The following is a 19255-nucleotide window of genomic DNA, read 5'->3' as shown; positions in this document are numbered from 1 at the left end:
TGGGATTTTGCTGGGGACCTGCTACTTTTCTGCCTAGAATTTTTCTGCCTCCTGCCTCTATCATTGTATCACCTCCACCAGTCCTAGCTAACTTGATGTCCTCATCTGGACATCTGACTCAAACTGAGTTAATCATTTAATTAATGGGCTGATGTTGGCTATGCTGCTAGTCATCCAACCAATTTCAGTAATTCCATCAACACAATAAAGACATTTTATCCAAATTTCCTGAGCCAGTGGTTGGCTAAGATTCAGATGTGGAAATTTATATTTCTGTTTTTTACATAAATTGTATCTTGCGACAGTGATAGGAAAAAGATATCCTTGAATTTAATTATTATACTCAATTATATATTTTAATTATTATATAATTATTATTATAATTATTAAATATTTCTTAGCTGCAGAATTTTGGTTCAAAGAAGATTTTCCTGTAAAGTCCTTTATGTTAAACACACAAATGTGCAGTTGCTTCAGTTAATGTTGGAGGGCTTCCCACAAGCACCCACCCATGTCCATTGTTCCAGAAACACCTGAAGGAAAGGCACATGATGCCCTTAGGAGCACTGTTTGAAATTTATTCATTTATTAAAAGCAATACACTTTGAAATAAAGTTGAATCAGGATGCAATTTGAAAAAATTGACAAATGTTGCCTTTGCCACAATGAGATCCTGAATATATCTTTTCATTGATTAGCTCTGTGTATCTATATAATTGGGCAATACTAATTATCTTTTCTTTTTTCCAAGTTTTTATTGATTTAGTATTCATTTCTGGAAGTTCCAGTACTAGTGATGTCAAATACTCTTTATTGGTACTGGCTATTTCTAACAATACACTTAGAAATTTACTAGATATCATATTTATTGTTTTGTTTCATCAGAGTTTCCATTTACAGTCAGTTTTCATTCATTCTGATAATTCGCCTAATGAAAATGCTCTATAATCTATAAAGATACTTTCTCTCCATTTAATATATGCAAAAAGTTTCTTGGTTTGAAATATACCCTGGATACTATTATAGAATAAAAATTTATATTTCAACATGTTTCAGAAACATTTTGACACAGTAGCTGTTTAAAACTTGGAAACATTCTTAGCACTGGATCCAACAAAATTGAAAACATTAGACTAGGAAATAATCTCCTTATCCACAGACTTTTATGTGCAAACAACAACAACAAAAAGAGAGAAAGAGAGAATTTTTTACATAAATTAAAACCTCTTAACTTGAGATTTATGAAGGTGTCCGCAAAACTTTTCCATACTCCAGATAGAACCTAACTCAGGCAGAGTAGGAAAGGAAAGCCGTTTCCTCAGATCGTAGGGTTTCCCTCTGATTCCAGGCTTTTCAGCAAGCCTATGTAGCACCTATGGCCAGGAATTCAGTCAAACTTAGAAAGAGGAGACAAAATCAGCAATGTTATCATGTAATTTCCCTTATTTTTCTGTATCTATCTTAGGTTATTGAAACCTCTTAATTGATGAATGAAGACTTTATCAAGCCTGGCAGCAGTCGTTATGTCTCTGATTTTCCTTGAAATGTATCTGTCATGCAACTCAAAATTGAATAGCCAGTTTGGGGCTTAACCAGAGACATGGCACTGACTTAAGACACTCTGAAGGGAATGAATGATTAATGCAGTTTATAGACAGGATAGTGCTTCCTCTGTCTCATGCGCTTTTTGTATGTAATCTCTAGTGGTTCAAGTTCAGATGGATCTAATGAAAAAGGACTAGATGTTTTCCACCTTCCCTTCAGAGCATGCTGTACGATTTATCCACTGACAAAATGTGCTAATGAAATGTCACCTTGGACAGCTTGGTAAAGGATTGATGGGCTGAAAGTTTTGCACTTTATTTAACTTTTGCAGGAAAAATGAATAAGTCCTCCAAACTCTGTATGATATAGAGATCCATTATGGTTTTCTGACTCAGGAAGTAGCTATGCCACTGATGGAATATAGAAAGAGAAAGATGCTGATGGGGAAATTTTTATCAATAAACAAATTGAGAATATGTGGTTTTGTTATGCTTCAATTCTAAATTACTGCCAAGTTATGTAATTTTATGAAGGCATTTCCTTTATATACTTTTTAGAATTGTTTGCAATCTATTAGTCTATCAATGACAAAACCATCAGCCTTCATAACCAATTGCATTGCCTTATTTCTTTGTTTTTTGTCCCTTCTTTACCAGAGTCCCCAGCATAAAATTCATCCCAAGAATGTTTTTAAGCCTTTTATTTTTTCCAGTGATAAAAATTCTTAATCTGTGAGCAAAGGTTACTGGTGATCATTAAAGAAAACTGAAATGGTAGACAAAGGATCAGGATATCAGAGGAAATAAAACTGTAAATAATCAGAGATTCTGTTGATAAAGATGAAAGGGCAAAACATACAAAGTAGACTATAACTGATAAAAAATCAAAGAAGCAAGTGAAAATATGCAAAGAAACTAATATTTGCCTCCTGATACAGGTAGGTAATGACTATTTGTATTATGATTTGTGTACATCTACACTAACCAAAATAAATAACCACACAATATATGCATGCACACACACACACACAAGCTTAAAGTGATGGGACAGGGTATATCATAGGACATTTTCTTACTCTTTAGTCTAAAGAGAAAATCTAGTAGAACCTATTAAATATCAGAGCAGGAAAATTATCTCTGATATAGGTTTCAGTTTTCCATAGCTGTTAAAATGGGAATTATGGTATCTTTAGGGCAACACTAACTGCTACAATAATTAAGTCCCCAAATTTCGGAAACTGAGTAAAATAGAAATTGATTTATTATACACTATTATGTTTAACATCGTGGGGAGTTATCCACTTCTAAGATAGAGGGATCTTGACTCTTTCCATTGTGGGCCTTTTCTATTTTTAATACATGGCTTCCACGGTTGTTTAACTTACCTATGTCAAGTGGGCCTAGGGAAAAGAATGTAAGACTCAGCTTTTGAGTCTCTTATGAGCCGGGCTTGGAAGAGACCCACAATCCTTTTGCTCATCAGTGGACTACGTGACTAATCCTAATGCCAATTAAGCCTGGAAAATGTAAACTAACTGAATGTCTATAAGAAACAAGACTGATAATCGGGTAGCATTTCTTTCAGTTTTATGATAAAAATCTAATAATACAATGTATATAATAAGCCCAACGTATCTGTAACATTGATTTCCTGCTTTCTTTACCCATTCCTCTAATATTAACTGCCTCATAAGTATAAAAATGTATTATTGTTTCGATCTAATTAGAATAGCTAATTTGTCATCTTTGTTAAGAAAAGACAGAAGCACAGCCAAAGGACCATTCACTTAATAAAACTGAAGAAATTCGATTGTGAACATTAGATTACAAAAATAGTAGTAAGAGAGAAGCTGCAGTTGCAAACTCACTGACTTTCACAATCATTTTGGCACTGAAAATATGTTTGTCTTTGACTTGTTAATATTCTGCCATATTTAATTCTCTCCTAACACATACTCTATTTATTGCATCTCAGCAAGATTTCCTAATTTTTTACTACGTACATACTTGGATGACAACCATGACATAAGAGCTGCTCAAAGGTATATTAAATATTTGCACTTGTTTAATTTTTAAACTCTAAAAATAATCTGTTTTAAATGCGTTCATGTCACAGTGTAGTTGCCAAATTTTTTGAAGCATATATTAAACTAAAATATGAAAAAATTTGCAAATTGGTTGTAGCAGGACAAGCCACAGACAAAACTCCTCAGACACGGTGGAATTAAAGAAGGAAGTGGTTTATTCGGCCAGGAGCATTGGGCAAGACTCCTGTCTCAAGAGCCGAGCTTCCCAGTGAGCAATTCCTGTCCCTTTTAAGGGCTCACAACTGTAAGCGGGTCCGTGTGAGAGGGTCGTGATTGATTGAGCAAGCAGGGAGTATGTGACAGGGGCTGCATGCACTGGTGGTCAGACTGAAACAGAACAGACTGGAAAGTTCTGTAATGTCTTTCTGTAATCTATAGATAACATCAGTTGCTATGTCAGGGGTCGAATTTTAACTACCAGGCTTAGGTCAGGCAGGCCCAGGCCTGGTTTTGGGTCTGGTTCCTTGGTTTTGGGTCTGGTTCCTAGGTGCCAGGCTACCTGCCTTTAATGTTGCTTCTCCTTCCTTTTCTGAGTATAAAACAATATGAGAGGGTCTGTCTCTCTTCTCTCATTTCCCCCCTTTGAGACTCTCACTTTTTATTAGTGCAAGTTCTCACTCTTATTTTCACTGCTTACGTCTTCCTGTGCAATAGATTGATAATGATTCATATGGTACACTTGTGCTGATACATAACATGAAGTGACATTGAGAGACTGGGCTATATTCTTGGCTAATTGCAAAGACAAATTTCTTGTTTTTCCTAGAATTTCTGGTACTGGCACATTTAGTTCATCATAGAAGGTTTGAAATATTGGCTCAGGAGAGCGTTTATAAACTTTTCCTCAAACCATGATATTTACTTGAAGACCCAGTCCAGCTCCATCAATTTCTAGAGTTACACATTCCCCTTTTTTCTAGCAACTATTAAGGGAATTGGTTACTACTAGTTCTAAGGGGTTACACTGACCACTGGTACAGAAAGGGCCACTTTTCCCTTGCTGAAGGTGGACAGAATTTTTTCATTTTTTAATCCAAGTAGCCTAAATGACACAAGACCAGTATCCACATTTATTTTTACACAGTCTTAATTTATGATAAATGTACTTATTTTCTGCCACATAGCCTCTTTCTTAATTAAGAGAACCACATCCTATTTTTAACTTATTACTATTAATGACAGCACAGGCATCAAATTTCAAGGTGACTCGCTTGGGCACCTCTTTTTTTGTTTTGTTTTGTTTTGGCTAACACTTTACTCATATCTTTTATGAGTCCCCACCAGTCTTCAGTCCTTAATCTTATTTTAAAAACGTGGTCATGGGAGGCTCAGATGGGTCATAACACACATCAGGTTGGTCATTTCCTGGGCTACATACCTGCACAGAATAACATTATACAAACAAGTTCTTTATAGAGTTTCAGTACACTTATAATAACCATAAAATAATAGGACCGTAGCAACCTTTTGTCCTACCTCAGTGACTTGACGTATACACTAGGAATAGTGCTCACTCTGAGGAAGGTCAGTTGAAGTCCTTACTGTACAAATCTAAAATTTAAGGAAAATGAGTCCCGCAATGAGTTTTATCATGCTTCAGCTGTGCGTGGACTAGTCAGCTTCCGGGTGTGACTGCAGCAGGGCTTGTCATTTTCTTCAGAGTCACTTTGCAAGGGTTGGCGAAGCTGCTCCCGTTCATGTACAGCTCACAGTCTACTGATGTTCAAGGATGGTCTCGGAGGTTGGGCCTGCTAGAATAAACTGAATCCAATATCTCTACACAGTTATGTTCAACTGGGCTCTCTGATACCGGGAGCAAGGTGGTGGGGTTTAGGATGTTGCAAACTTCAGTGGTTATGCAGGGATTTTTACAGAGCAAGCTTTGGTATCTAGTTAGTCTAGCATTCATTAGCTAATGATGTCCTTTGGTATTTACTAAAGTCACCACAGCATGGGGGGACTTTATGTTTAGGTTTTGCCTAAGAGTTAGCTTATCTGCTTCTTGTGCTAACAGGGCCATTGCTGCTAGGGCCTTTAGACATGGGGGCCAGACTCTGGAAATCCTGTCTAGTTGTTTTGAGAGAGAGGCCACTGGCCTTGGCCAGGATCCCACAGTCTGGGTTAAAACTCCAACTGCCATTTTTTTTTTTGACACATACTGTGTAAAAAGTTTTGTCAGGTCAGGTAGCCCCAAAACTCAGGGGCTGACCTGAGTTTTTCTTTTAACTCATGAAAAGCTCATTGCTGTTGGTTGTAATGGATGTAGTTTATCTAATCTACATTTTTATTAACTGTCACCTACTAAAATACTGACTTAAATCCTGTAGCTATTTGATTTCAAGCTTTAATTGATCTGGTATTCTTTGCAGGGCTCCAATTGCATCTAAATAGATATGAGAGTTGAAAAGCCTATAAGGGGCTTCTCTTGCTTTATGATGTCTTATTTTTTTTTCCCTCTGGTTGATGAAATGCCAGGGTGAAAGGGATAGCCAAATGACTAAAGCACAAGTGCCACTCTAGTTATTTGGCATAGTGCCTAGTAAAGGTCCACCACAATACCACCACATATCCACTTGGGGATGAACAAGGGCTGACTGATTGATAAGCTCTTGAAATTTTTTAAGCTCATCACATCCCTTCAGGTCTCTAAGAGGAATGCTAAGTTTCCTCCCGGTGGTGAGAGACATAAAGTGAACTCAGTGTTGAGAGATGGAAGCTGGGTAGCCCTTGGGTGCTGACCCACAGGGTGCCGGACTTTGGTATATAGCAGAGAGAGCCTGGCATGACTTATTACTCCAAGCTGTAGAATCCTGGAAAAGAGCTACCATGCAGCCTACGCATGGTTGACTGGAGGACCACCTTGGTGGAAGGAGGACAATCTGGGCCTCTGGCCTGCCATGTGCACAAGCATAACAATTGCTTTTGTTTAACATGCAGATGGAATGTTTTAACCAGGCATTTGCATCTTGGTATTGTCTTAATTGCTAAAGTTTGTTTTAAGTCTTTAACTTTTGCGATCCTCTAGTAAAATGAATGTATGATTTAGGAAATTACAAAAACTGGTTGGGGCAGTCCATCCTTGCTCTTTAGTGGTCCAGAGAACGTTGGACCAACTATGGCATGAAAGCTCTACATTGGGGGGCAAGACTCCTGGTTGGCACTGGGGTCTTTATCGAACTCTCCCCAGATTAAATGGTCCTAGTTTACTAATGCCCAGTAGGAGGAGAGTCAGGAGGGGCAGAAGTACTTTTCTAAAGTAGAGAGCTGTCTTTGACTTGGCAAGCCCCCACAGGGTATAACAAGGCAAGCATTAAATGCAATAGTTTGAGGCAAAATTGACTTGGTTATGTTAATAACTAGATGGCTAGCAATAGAACGAGGAAAGAAGAAATAGCAATAGAATAGATGAAAAGAGTTAAATTTTTCTTAGCTTTAGTTTGGTAGGGTTTTTCCCCTGGGACTACGGCCCACGACTCTGGAGGGGGTGGCGCTTTCTTGACTCAGCTGTGAGGAGTCCATCCTTTCTTGCTGTACGAACAGCAGTCTTGGTGGTTAGCAGCACAAGGTAGGGTCCTTCCTAGGCTGGCTTGAATTTTTCTTCTTTCTACTTTTTGATGAGAACATGATCTTCAGGCTGGTGATGGTTTACCGGAAATTCTAGGGGTGGTACATGTGCTAAAAGACCTTTAGTTTTTGAGGGAAAGGAAAGTGGAAGATAAACCAAGTATATAATTTCTAAGAAATTGACCTTTTGTTTTAAATGTGGGGACCTTCGCAGTGGACTTTATAGTCCTTAGTGCCTCTTTACTGGGAAATTTACTTTAGCGCCTATTTTTATTAGTTTTTAGACCAAAGAAAACTAAATACCATTTTATATTTAATAATGCTTTTTGTATGATTTTTATACCAGATAAGCTAAATTTTGTCTTTATATTAGTGTGTTATTAATGTTAAACTTAATTTAAATAAAACCTTGTAGACATATTTATCTATAATTTGTAATGTTTGACCATAAGGTAAGATTTTATAGACTCTTTTTAATCTTTTATAATTTTTGCTAAAGAGCAGGTTGGTGCTTTAAGAAAAACCTATTATGCTTTTATTTTAATGTCCAGTTTACAGAAAAACTGGATGATACCTCTTTAACTTTAGCTAATGTGTTTGCACACAGATTTTACACACAATTAATGTTTTAAAACTTGCTTAAACCTTTAAAATATACATATTTTTAATCTTTTAATGTAGGTGAAAATCCACATTCTTATGCTTCCTTATAATCTTTTTACCAAAGGTATATTTTACTTTCCTTATACACTTTGCACATAAACTGTATTTTCAATAGTTTTACATTTAGGAAGCCTAATTACTTTTAAATCATACAACATTTTTTGCATAAATTCTTTTTTTAACACACTTTTTTTATAACTTTTTTTCTTTCATGACTTTTACAGCAATTTTTCGACACGCCTTAACTTTCTGACTTATTACAAACATTTCTTTCTTTAAACAACCAGTTTGTTTCAGGACAAAAATTTACCATATAACACACTTTTTATATAAATTCCGCCCCCCTTTTTATCCCCCTATTTTTTTCAAAGATGATAACCATTATTTTCCAAAGGAAACCTTTTTCTTTTTTTTTTTTTTTTTTTTTTATGTCTGTGGACTAGACTGTCTAAGGCCACAAGAGTAGAAGTTACTATATATAATACATGTTACACTGTTAATTTTTAGCAAACTTTACTTTTGTTGAAAACCTTGTAAGTTTGGGATTTTAATTATCCTTTGCTATTAATAAGACCTTGTTTTATTCAAATTAACTTAGAATTGGTACAGATGGCTTTTTTCTTTCTTAACTACTTGTATATCTCTTTCTTTCTCTCTTTGACTTTGTCTCTCTTTGACTTTCTTTTTGCCTCTGTCTCTTCCTCACGCTCTCTCTGCCTCTCTCTTTCTCTCTCTCCTTGACTCCCTCTTTGTCTCTTCCTGTCTCTTCCTCTCTCTCTTTGCCTCTTTTCCTCACTGTCTCTTTCCTTTCTCTCTCTCTGCTGGTCTTTCCTTGCCTCTGCCAGCTGCTTATGCTGCTGTTCTCTCAACCACTGTATGTGGGGGTGGGGGATCCCAAACCAGCCATAACCAAGTGTCTATGTACGGGAGCTGGTCTGGGTGTCCTGGCTAACAGGTTACCTTGTGCCATACCTTTGAAACAAGGGACCTGTCCAGGCTTCCTTCTAATGGCCAACCTACCTCTAATGCTGGTCAGTCTATCTTACACAAAGTTTTACGTTTTCCTGGTGTCATAGTACTCCATAGTCTCCCTTAAATCCTTTTTTAAAAATTTTCAACATAGTTCCTATATATCCAAAAACTATCCAAAACTATATATCCAAACTATATATCCAAAAACCTATATATATATCCAAAAACTTGCAGCACAACTCATTAAAGCCTATCTTTGGAAATCAACACATAAATTTAAAAAGTATTCACACTTGATTAACTGAAAAAAGAAAACTAAATCCAAAGACTCAAATATGAGAGGCCTTCAGTTTTGAAAAGAGGCACATAAATCAATTTTGGTTTAAGGACTAAAAAGAGTTAAAGTTTTCTTCATACTAAAATGAAAGGGTTTTATTCTATGTTTTTTACTTTCTTATCACTGGAAATGTCCACATAGAGCCTTAGTAAGCATCTGCCAAATGCACTTTTAAGGATATGCCTTCATTGGTTAGACAGAGCCTGCTTTTTCATCTCTATTGGTAAGTGTAGAGCTTAGAAAAAAAAAAAAAACTTGACCACTTTAGTGTATTTCCTATAATATTTTCTTTGGAAAGGAAAGGATAGCAGAAGGGCATCATTCTATGAGGGCCAGTATACTTAATAGAGATGAACCACAAATTTTGCTCTGGGCTTTCTGGCAACAAGCATGAAAAAGCATAAAACAAACTCTAACATAATTTATAGGTGCCATAAGACCATACATTGATCCACTACATAAAAGTCTATAAATACAAATGTTAAAAATACATTTGGGTTCCTGATTCAAGAAAGAGAAATTGTTCTCAAGGGTCTCCATACTGGAAACAGAAGAATCAGTTAAAATAATATCTTTAAAATGTCTTTATGTGAAAACAAATTCAAAGAGTTGTTCCTAAAGCAATATTGAAGTCTATAGAGGGAACACAAAAAGATGTTTTCATAATTTATAAGCGAAAGCTATGGGCATCATGTGTTCAAATTCCCAGATTTTAGGAAATGTTTTAGACAGAAGGCCATAAATATTTAACTGTACTCCACCTGACTTTTATTCTGTGTATTTTAGTGTCAATGTAAAGAATATTTCAGATTGGGTATGATGAAAATTTGTGTATAATTCATTTAATTCCCTCAACTTTTCTCTCACCTCACTTTACATTCAATGTATGAGATCAAACACAACATTTTTCAAATGTGGTTCATATGCCTATGCTTTGAGTCCTTGGATATACAAGAGTATGCAGCAGTGAAATTGCTGCATGGGTAATTCTGTTCAGTCTTTAAAATATCTGAAGCAATTTAAAGAGTAAACATGAAGGGTAGATGTCAATAATACCACATTACAGCACTGCTCAGAATAAAAAGCCTCGAAGTTCTGCTGACTCACCAGTCACAACAAAGAAGGAAGCAGTAAACATGAGAGGTAATACTAGCTTTGGGATTCTACTTAATATTCACTAAGGGTATTCCAAAAATGTCAGGTCTTTTTCTGCAAATTTTTATTGTGCATCTGTGAATTTCTGCCCTTTTAAAGTCCTGATTCACTAAGATTTTAAGTCAATTGTGAAAATATTTCTAGTTTCCACTGAGACATATTTTTAAAAATGGTATTTAATTTAGTAATAATTGGCTAAAGAATGTTTCAGAATTAGAATCAAAAGAAAATTCTGGGGACTTTTCTAAAAGGGTAGATACACAGTGTGTCATAAGAGCTAATAATCTGCACATAATAAACTGTCAGAAAAAAATACATTAAATGTTGCAATTTTTTTATCACTCAAAAATTTTCATTGAAAAAGTCCATCTAATTCTTGGATACAAAATAATAGTATGTGTTGATTAAACAACAACAAAATAACAAAAAACACTGTCAGCATATAATGTCACATTCCTTCTTTATGAGAGTTTCTATGAGTTAAGTTTTACAATTCTTTGATGAAATTGGATTCATTCAGTTCCTCACTTCAAATTTATCAAGCCCAGTAATACCATTAGAGACAAAGATAAGAGGCAAGATCTTCTACTCAAGGAAATGGGTGCCTTTGTGAAGAAATCAGACATATATGCACGTACTTACAATCTATACTATAAAAGAAGCATAAATACAGTTGACCATGGAACAAAGCAAGGATTAGAGGCATCAACCATCATGCAGTCAAAAAATCCATGGACAACTTTTTACTCTCCAAACACTTCGCTAGTAATAAAACCTACTGTTGACTGGAAGCCTTACTGATAGCATAAACTGTCAATTAACATATATTTTATGTGTTATATGTATTGTATATTGTATTCTTAAAGTAAGCTAGAGAAAAGAAAATGTTACTAAGAAGATCATAAGAAAGAGATAATTTATTTGTTATTTAATAAGTAGAAGTGGATCATCATAAAGGTCTTCCTCTTCACACTGCGCAGGCTGAGGAGGAAGGGAAGAAGAGAGGTTAGTCTTGTCATCTTTGGGGTGGCAGAGGTATAAGAAAGTGTGCATATAATGGGATCTGGGTTCAAGAGTCAACAGTTGCAGCATTTAAGAACTGAGAAAGTAAAACTTAACCCAATAATTTATCATGGAATATAACCATTTACTCTCTTTTATTAAATGCCTAATTAAAAGAAATAATATTAGCCAAGATTATCAAGATGACAAACAATTCATTAATTTTTATATCACCTCGACATTTAATCTTCTACCATTGAATAAAATTTAACCACCATGAGGCCCTATTCTTGGACTATATTTACATAGCCCCTTAAAGATTGATCTTGATTAAATCACGATTGTTTTTTAATATGAGGTAAAATAACTTATTTTTTGTAAAACTAATATCAAAAAGCACCACCTCTATCATTCAGTGTCTTCTGTATCATTGATTCATAACTATAGAGAAAGATATGTCGGATTTACCTATATGACTACGGGTTGCTTTTGTTTTATTTTTTGTTGTTGTGTTTTGTTTTCAAACTATATCCTATTGCTGGAGATTCAGATTTGGCACCTTTGTTTTCTTTTTCCCTAAACCCAGGAATCACCATCTTGATGTCTCCAGATATAGTCGTAATACTGTAGCGTGCAGATGTATTGAGAATGAAAAATATTGGGATGTTTAAATAATTCACTACTTGCTTAACGTACTTAGATTTATCATAAGAAATAACCAGCTGTTTTTAATTCAGTTATTTCAAAATAAATTTTAAAATTTTCTTTTTCCTTGCCTACCAGAAAGACTCATGTTAATCATATTAATCCTCATGGTTAGCATATTTTCTTCTTCATTTTGTATTCTTTGTATTTTCCCTCATATATTCTATATATCTTTAAAGTCATTAAGCAGTGTTTCCAATCAAGGGCTTGGCAGGGCTGTGCTCCTTTCTAGAGATTCTAGAGGAGAATCTAGTTTTTACCTTTCTAGCCACTAGCAGTTGCCCGCATTACTTGACACCTGACCCCTATAATCTTCAAAGTCAAGAGTAGTCAGTGTAGGCCCTTTCTCATGACTCTACTTCTCTGATTTTGGCTCTTACGCCTCTTTCATCCCCATTTGAGGATACTTTGTGAATACATTGGACCTGCCAGAATAATCTAAGATAATCTTGTTAATGTCAACTGATTAGCAACCTCAAATCCACCTGCAACCTTACTCCTCTTTTGCTATGTAATACAATATATTCACAGTCTAGGCACTAGCTCATGAGAATTCTGGGGTACAGGCATCATTATGACTAATACATATGACTTTTAAAAGTACACAACAAATACATGTATATGATCACCTGGGTCTCTAGAGAACTCATGATGAGATGTAAGTATTGGTTTCATTTGTCTTCAGCATAGATTGATTCATTAAACATATATTTAATTAATAGCCGCTCAGTGCCTGGTATTGCCTTTTTTTAACGTCATAATAATGTGAACATAGCCTGACACTGTTTTAGGCATTTTATTTTATTTTATCTTATTTTATTTTACTTTATTTTATTTTATTTTATTTTATTCTTTTGAGATGGAATCTTACTCTGTCTCCCAGGCTAGAGTGCAGTGGCGCGATCTCTGCTTACTGCAACCTCCACCTCCTGGGTTCAAGCGATTCTTCCAGTTCAGCCTCCCGAGTAGCTGAGACTATAGGCGCCTGTCACTGGACCCAGCTAATTTCTGTATTTTTAGTAGAGACGGGGTTTCACATGTTGGCCAGGCTGGTCTCAAACTCCTGACCTCAGGCAATTTGCCCACCTTTGCCTCCCAAAGTGCTGGGATTACAGGTGTAACCCATGGTGCGCGGCCCTGTTTTAGGCATTTTAGATACAGATCTCCTTGGCAAAGCACATGAGAAGAAGGAAGATTGCCTGGAAATCAGTAAGAACTGGGCATTTCTTGGAATCTTTTTATATAGTTACTGAACATACTGAGAGGCTAGTCTGTACTAGATTAGATGCTAGATATTGGATACAAATTATTAGAAAAAACAAAGTGGTCCATATTTATAAAGATTACAGTGTAGTCTGGAAAATATCAAGTGAACCACTAAATAGTTGTAAAATTACAAATTAACAAATAAAGTACAGGTTTCAAAAACAGCAAAAGATCCCACATATATAAGAAAGTCAGAAAAGCCCTCAAGAGGATACACCTTCTAAGCCCAAAGTATATAGAATGACATATTACTATCTATAGTATTTCTCCATATGCTCCCAGAAATATCTGCGTCATAAACACTGAGTGTTCTTGCTAAGTATTAAGATTCTTTGACTTTTTGTAGGATTATTAAAATCAAATTCTCTGGTGTTAGGTCCAGAGAATTTGATTTTATTTATAAATTTATAAATTTATTTATAAATTATATTTATAAATTTATATAATTTATAAAGAGGTTTAATGAACTCACAATTTCACATGGCTGAGGAGGCCTCACAATCATGGTGGAAAGCTAAGGAGAAGCAAAGGCATGTCTTACATGGCCACAGGCAAGACAGCTTGTGCAGGGGAACTCCCCTTTATAAAACCATCAGATCTTGTGAGACTTATTCACTATTATGAGAACAACATGGGAAAAACCTGCCCCCATGATTCAGTTACCTCCCACTGGGTCCCTCCCATGACTCATGGGGATTATGAGAGCTACCATTCAAGATGAGATTTGGGTGGGGACACAGCCAAACCATATCAGCATATATAATTATAAAATAATTTTTTTAATCCAACTAATAACTTCTGCCCATATCAAATGGATATTTCTTAACTTATTGGAAAATGGTACCCCTAGATGATATCTATTTAGTAATAGGATCACTATAGTGTTTTTATGTGAGAAATTCTATAGTAATATGATTAAACAAAACAAAACAAAGGCAAAAATTAAACAAAACAAAAATTAAAATACATGTAAAAGGTAGAAGAGAAGTGTCAACACTGGCACAATATTTTAATTCAAAGGTAGGCAAACTTTATTCCTCAGGCCAAATCTGGCCCCCCACCAATTTTTGTATAGTTATTGAGCTAAAAATATTTCTTATATTTTTAAATGACTGAAATTTTATAAGGTACATTAATATATTATAACACGTGAAAATTAGATGAAATTCCAATTTCAGTGCCCATAAATAAAATGTTGTTAAAACGCAGCCATAATTCTTTCATTTATAAAGGGTCTCTGGTTCTAGGCAGCTACAACAGCAAAGTTGAAAAGTTGTAACAGAGATCTTATGTCCCACGAAGCTTAAAATACTTACTATTTGTGTTTTTACAGACAAGTTTGTCAATGCCTGTTTTATCTAAAGATTTACAAATTTTACCTGTTTGAAGAAATTAATGGGCATGCCACTCCTTATGCCACTTTGGCATAAGGATTATTTTGAAAGCAATTAAAAAGTTACAAGAAAAGGTCCGCCCCCGCCCCCATTTGCCTAAAAATAGGAAGTATATTTTCAAAGATGTCCTTCCTCCCCTCTCCACCAGGAATGGCAAAAGTTAATCACTAGAGATACTTTTATACCCTTATCAGTCCAGAGGCTATATCAGATAAATCTATGTAACAAACATTACTAACTAGCCTTTATCTACCATTGGTTTCCTTCCTACAACATATTTAGTTTCTTAAAATGTCTTTTGGAAACCTAACACTGCTTTCCTTTCATTTCTCTAGATTTACTGCTGTTTGTCAATGCTGCTGTATAATCCTGAGTTTTAAGCCACTTTTTCAAGTCACTCATCTCTTGTTAGTCCCATTTTACATGCATGATACACATGTTAATACACTTTTGCTTGTTTTTCTCCTATTAATCTGCCTTTTGTTACAGGGGTCCAGTGAGAATTTGGAAGGGGAAAGGCAAATGCTTTTTCCTCCTCTACAATAGTATAAATATGCATATATATGTTTTGAGTCCTCACTAATTGTCATATACTATCCATGTTTTATACCCGTTTATTTTGCCACATAATATATTCAGTATCTGTTATTTCACTTAATCCTTGAGTTAATCATGCAAGGAATGTGCTAGAATTAAACACAATAAAAATATACAAATACTGGAATTTACATAGAATGTATAATTTCCAGAGTCACACACCTGGAACTCAAGCCCTGCTTAGTCTAACTCCAAAGCCCATACTCTCTTATCTTTTGTTACTGCTTTATATTTTTAGTTACATATTTATGAATTTAGTGACATGTTTATGTATACTTAAAAACTGATTAAGACAGCAGAATCTAAAGCGATTATTAACACATTTATTTTCATTTTAATTTCAAATAAATCCTTTGCTGTTAGAAGAAAATTATTCTTGAATGATAACAAGTCATGCACCTAATGTTGTCAGATACAGCCTTCTTAAACAAATGAAAGACAGTTATAAACAGACAAATGCATTTTGACCTTTTTCTCCTATAGAATTTTCTGTCTAGGAAGAGCAGATAGTCACATTGAAAATCACACATTCTAAAAGCCAAGGGAATAGTCCTGAAAACACCTGTGAGATAGCAGATACAAATTGAATGAGGCAGAGAAGGGAGGGAATATTAAACAGAAGAAAGTGGCCCTATGCTTAACCGCCTAAAATTACCCTAGATTTTCTTCTGCTAAATTCATAACAGATGAATTTCAAGTGATAAAACTGTACCAAGTGAGGACTCATAACCTTTCTAATGCTGTGAATCAGAGATTAATTATTAGTGGGAATAATCATTAACACTGTCCTGACACCTGGACCCCAAAAAAACCTCTTTTCCAGCAACCCTGAAAATTATGATCCTGTAAGAAAAATGTCCCATTCTGGATCTTAGGTTGGAATTGACTTAGAATAGAATTAGAATATCTAAAAAATGTTCTAATAAAATTTTGTTAACCTCTATGACTCTTATACATTCTTTGAGAATAAAAAATATGTGTGAAAATTTTTCTAATGTGAACTGTAATATGAGAGGGAAAAGGGAGATAAAGAAAAAAATTATACGTATAAATTTAAGATATAAAGTCTCCATTTTCACTCGATGTATAGCACTTAATATAGCATGAAAACAAGCAATTTCTTTATATGCCACTGTCTTCATTAGATGTTTCACATATATGATAATATCATTCTGTTTCAGCTCTGTGAAACAGAACATTTTTTCTTATTTAGGAATTGAAACTTAAAAAAAACAAAAACGAAAGTAGCTATGCTAGATTGTCTTTGATCCACAGTTGGTTGAATCTACAGATGCAAAACCTGTGGATATGGAACGCCAACTGTGCTCTGAGCAGTACAGTAAGATGTGACCTCAGAACAAAGACCAAATACAGTCTGTGGCTGTGACACTTTTTGTTAAAACCTCTGGAAAGTTGAAGGTGCATGTAATGGATCTTTTAAGTCAGACAATAAGGCTCCTAGGAAATGGAAAGCGTGAGCCCACAGAATCTTGAAGTAGCCAAACTTTCAGTAATTAAGGATAAAGAGAGATGATTTTTAAAAGAATTTTAGATGCCACTCTGGCATACAGATTTGGCTGCAATCAAATACATGGAAACTCATAGTATTTCAAAAGACCTGTACTGGCAAAGGTGCCACCTGCCTGTAGTAAAAAATATGAGGCACAAAAGAACTTCAGTAAGAAGCTGACCAAGAAATATGCTCAATGACCTTTTCAAAAGTGGTCAGGGAGAGTTATGAAAAGTGGAAATTCCCAGAGTCAAGTCTAGAGCTGCAGAGAACAATAGACTGAGTTGAAATGAGGCCCAATCAAGGAGCATTTTCAATCCTCAAAGTAAGGAAAGTGGGCAATATTTGCTCAATAGAATCTCAGAGTTACTAAAGATCAATAATAGCTATAGGCCTACCCTTCTTTGCACTTGCAATAGAAGTATTTACTGTTGCTATCCTGTCCCTGTTCCAGCATCATATGTTGAATGTATGAGACAAGAGGGTTGCAGATAATATATCTTAGCTCTTCTGATTTAGGGGCACAGGATCTAGATCTGATCAAGCCTGATGCAATGATAAGATGGGACTCGGAGTATATTTTGGAGAGTTATAGGGCATTTTTCATATGGGGACACAGGGTACCCGTAATGAAAATCGTATCTGTGGCAACCATGAAAATGTCTGTGAGGGCCATAGGCTCTTGGCCTCCTAAAGGTTCTCTAAAAGCCACTGACATGAGGCAGATTGTTTAATAGGAAAAAAAGGCATACAAATTTATTTAACATGTATACAAAGGAGCCTTTACAATGATCTAACTTCCGAATGAGTTACAGAAGCTTATATACCATTTTGAGATTACCGAAAGAACGAGGGCTTAAATTCTGGTAATACAGGTTCTAGGAGGGGGGAAAGAGGCTTGGCTAGCAAAGATGACCTTGCTATGTGGATGAAGCTTCCCACAGAAGCAACAGCTTGTAAGTATTTCTTTTCAGACTTTTAAAGGTACCTCTTACTCTCTCAGATCCTGGGGCATGGCTGAATTCATAGAGATTATCTACAGATGCAAGTTTTCCCCACTTAAGATAGCTTTGCAAGGCCATTTTTTATCAGGATGGCCAAGTAGCAGCCATTTCAAAATATGTCAAGTAAATCTATTTTGAGGTAAATTATGTTAATTACCTTCATCTCACCCAAATATCTTAACTGTGGGGAGGGTGAGTGTGATGCTGGATATATGCAGTCATGTCTATGAAGTGACCAGTGATCTGTCTGAAATGGGTGGGTAAGCTGGGGGTGATATTTGTCCTCACTGGATAAGCTTAAAGGTATTTAGGGAGTTCCAGTTTAAGATATGTATCTCTTTAAATCATCTATATTTTTAAAATTTTAACTTTTACACACTAAGCAACAGAATACCCAAGAGACAGAAAGTAAATATTGAAGCATTAATTGTTAATAAATAATTTAAAATATTCTACATGCGTAACAAAATCTGTTAATTAGGTTAAAATTGTATACCGAATTGTAGATCTAAAACAGCATCTCCTTTGAAAGATACATTTAATTTTAAATATCAATTGGTATGTTTAAATAAACTTGCTTTAGAAATCTGAGAACATAAAAATACTTGAGAGAATATTGCAAATATGATCACCACAATTGGTTAATACCTGTAAGAAAAAGGGTGCAGATTCTGGAATCTGATCTGCCACTTACCACCTCTGGGTCCTGGAATGTGTATTTAACTTCCCTGAACATCAGAATCATTTTCTGTAAAGTGGAGGTGATATTAAAGCCTTGTACAGTTAGTGTGAAATTAATTGTTATGACATATGTAAAGTTTTTCTTCAAGGGTAAACTCTCAAAAATTGAATTTCACACCTCTCCCCCTGTGAACACTCACAGATACATTTCCCTCAATGCATAAGGAATTGTTTATCAGACAAGAAATATGAAGTTGGAATTTGTAAATGAATTTGTAGGCTTAGGACAAAAAGCACTCAATTCCATTGATTTATTGTCCAGTCTGTCCTTCACAGAGTGCTAGTCAGCATATCAGAATTAGTTGTTCTATTTGATGACTGCTTTTCTCATTTACCATAGTGGCTTGGTAGAATGATTAGCTGTTAGATCAAGGTATAAGAAAATCAGATTAACTTAAATTGGCAAGTAATTTTTAAATAAGTTGGCTTTAAATTCAGTCATAAAGTATAGGGGTGGAAGCTGGTCTAAACTCGTTAAAGCCTTATCTATTGGGTATGTCTTCAGATTGCTTTCCTTGAATTTTGTATGGCCAGTTGCCACATTTAAGTTGGACATGGGATGAGGAGGGTAGGTGTAATACTGAGCTCATGCAGTGATATCCAAGAAATGACTAGTCATCTACCCAAAATGGTTTGTAACCAAAAATAAAATTCTAACTGACCGATGGGCCCACCCCTTGGCAAAGGGCATTCCAAAGTTAGCTTGAAAAACTA

The sequence above is a fragment of the Piliocolobus tephrosceles genome, chromosome 14 (assembly GCF_002776525.5).
Source record: "Piliocolobus tephrosceles isolate RC106 chromosome 14, ASM277652v3, whole genome shotgun sequence".
In the NCBI taxonomy this organism is placed as follows: Eukaryota; Metazoa; Chordata; class Mammalia; order Primates; family Cercopithecidae; genus Piliocolobus; species Piliocolobus tephrosceles.
Note: the sequence above shows the minus strand (reverse complement) of the source record.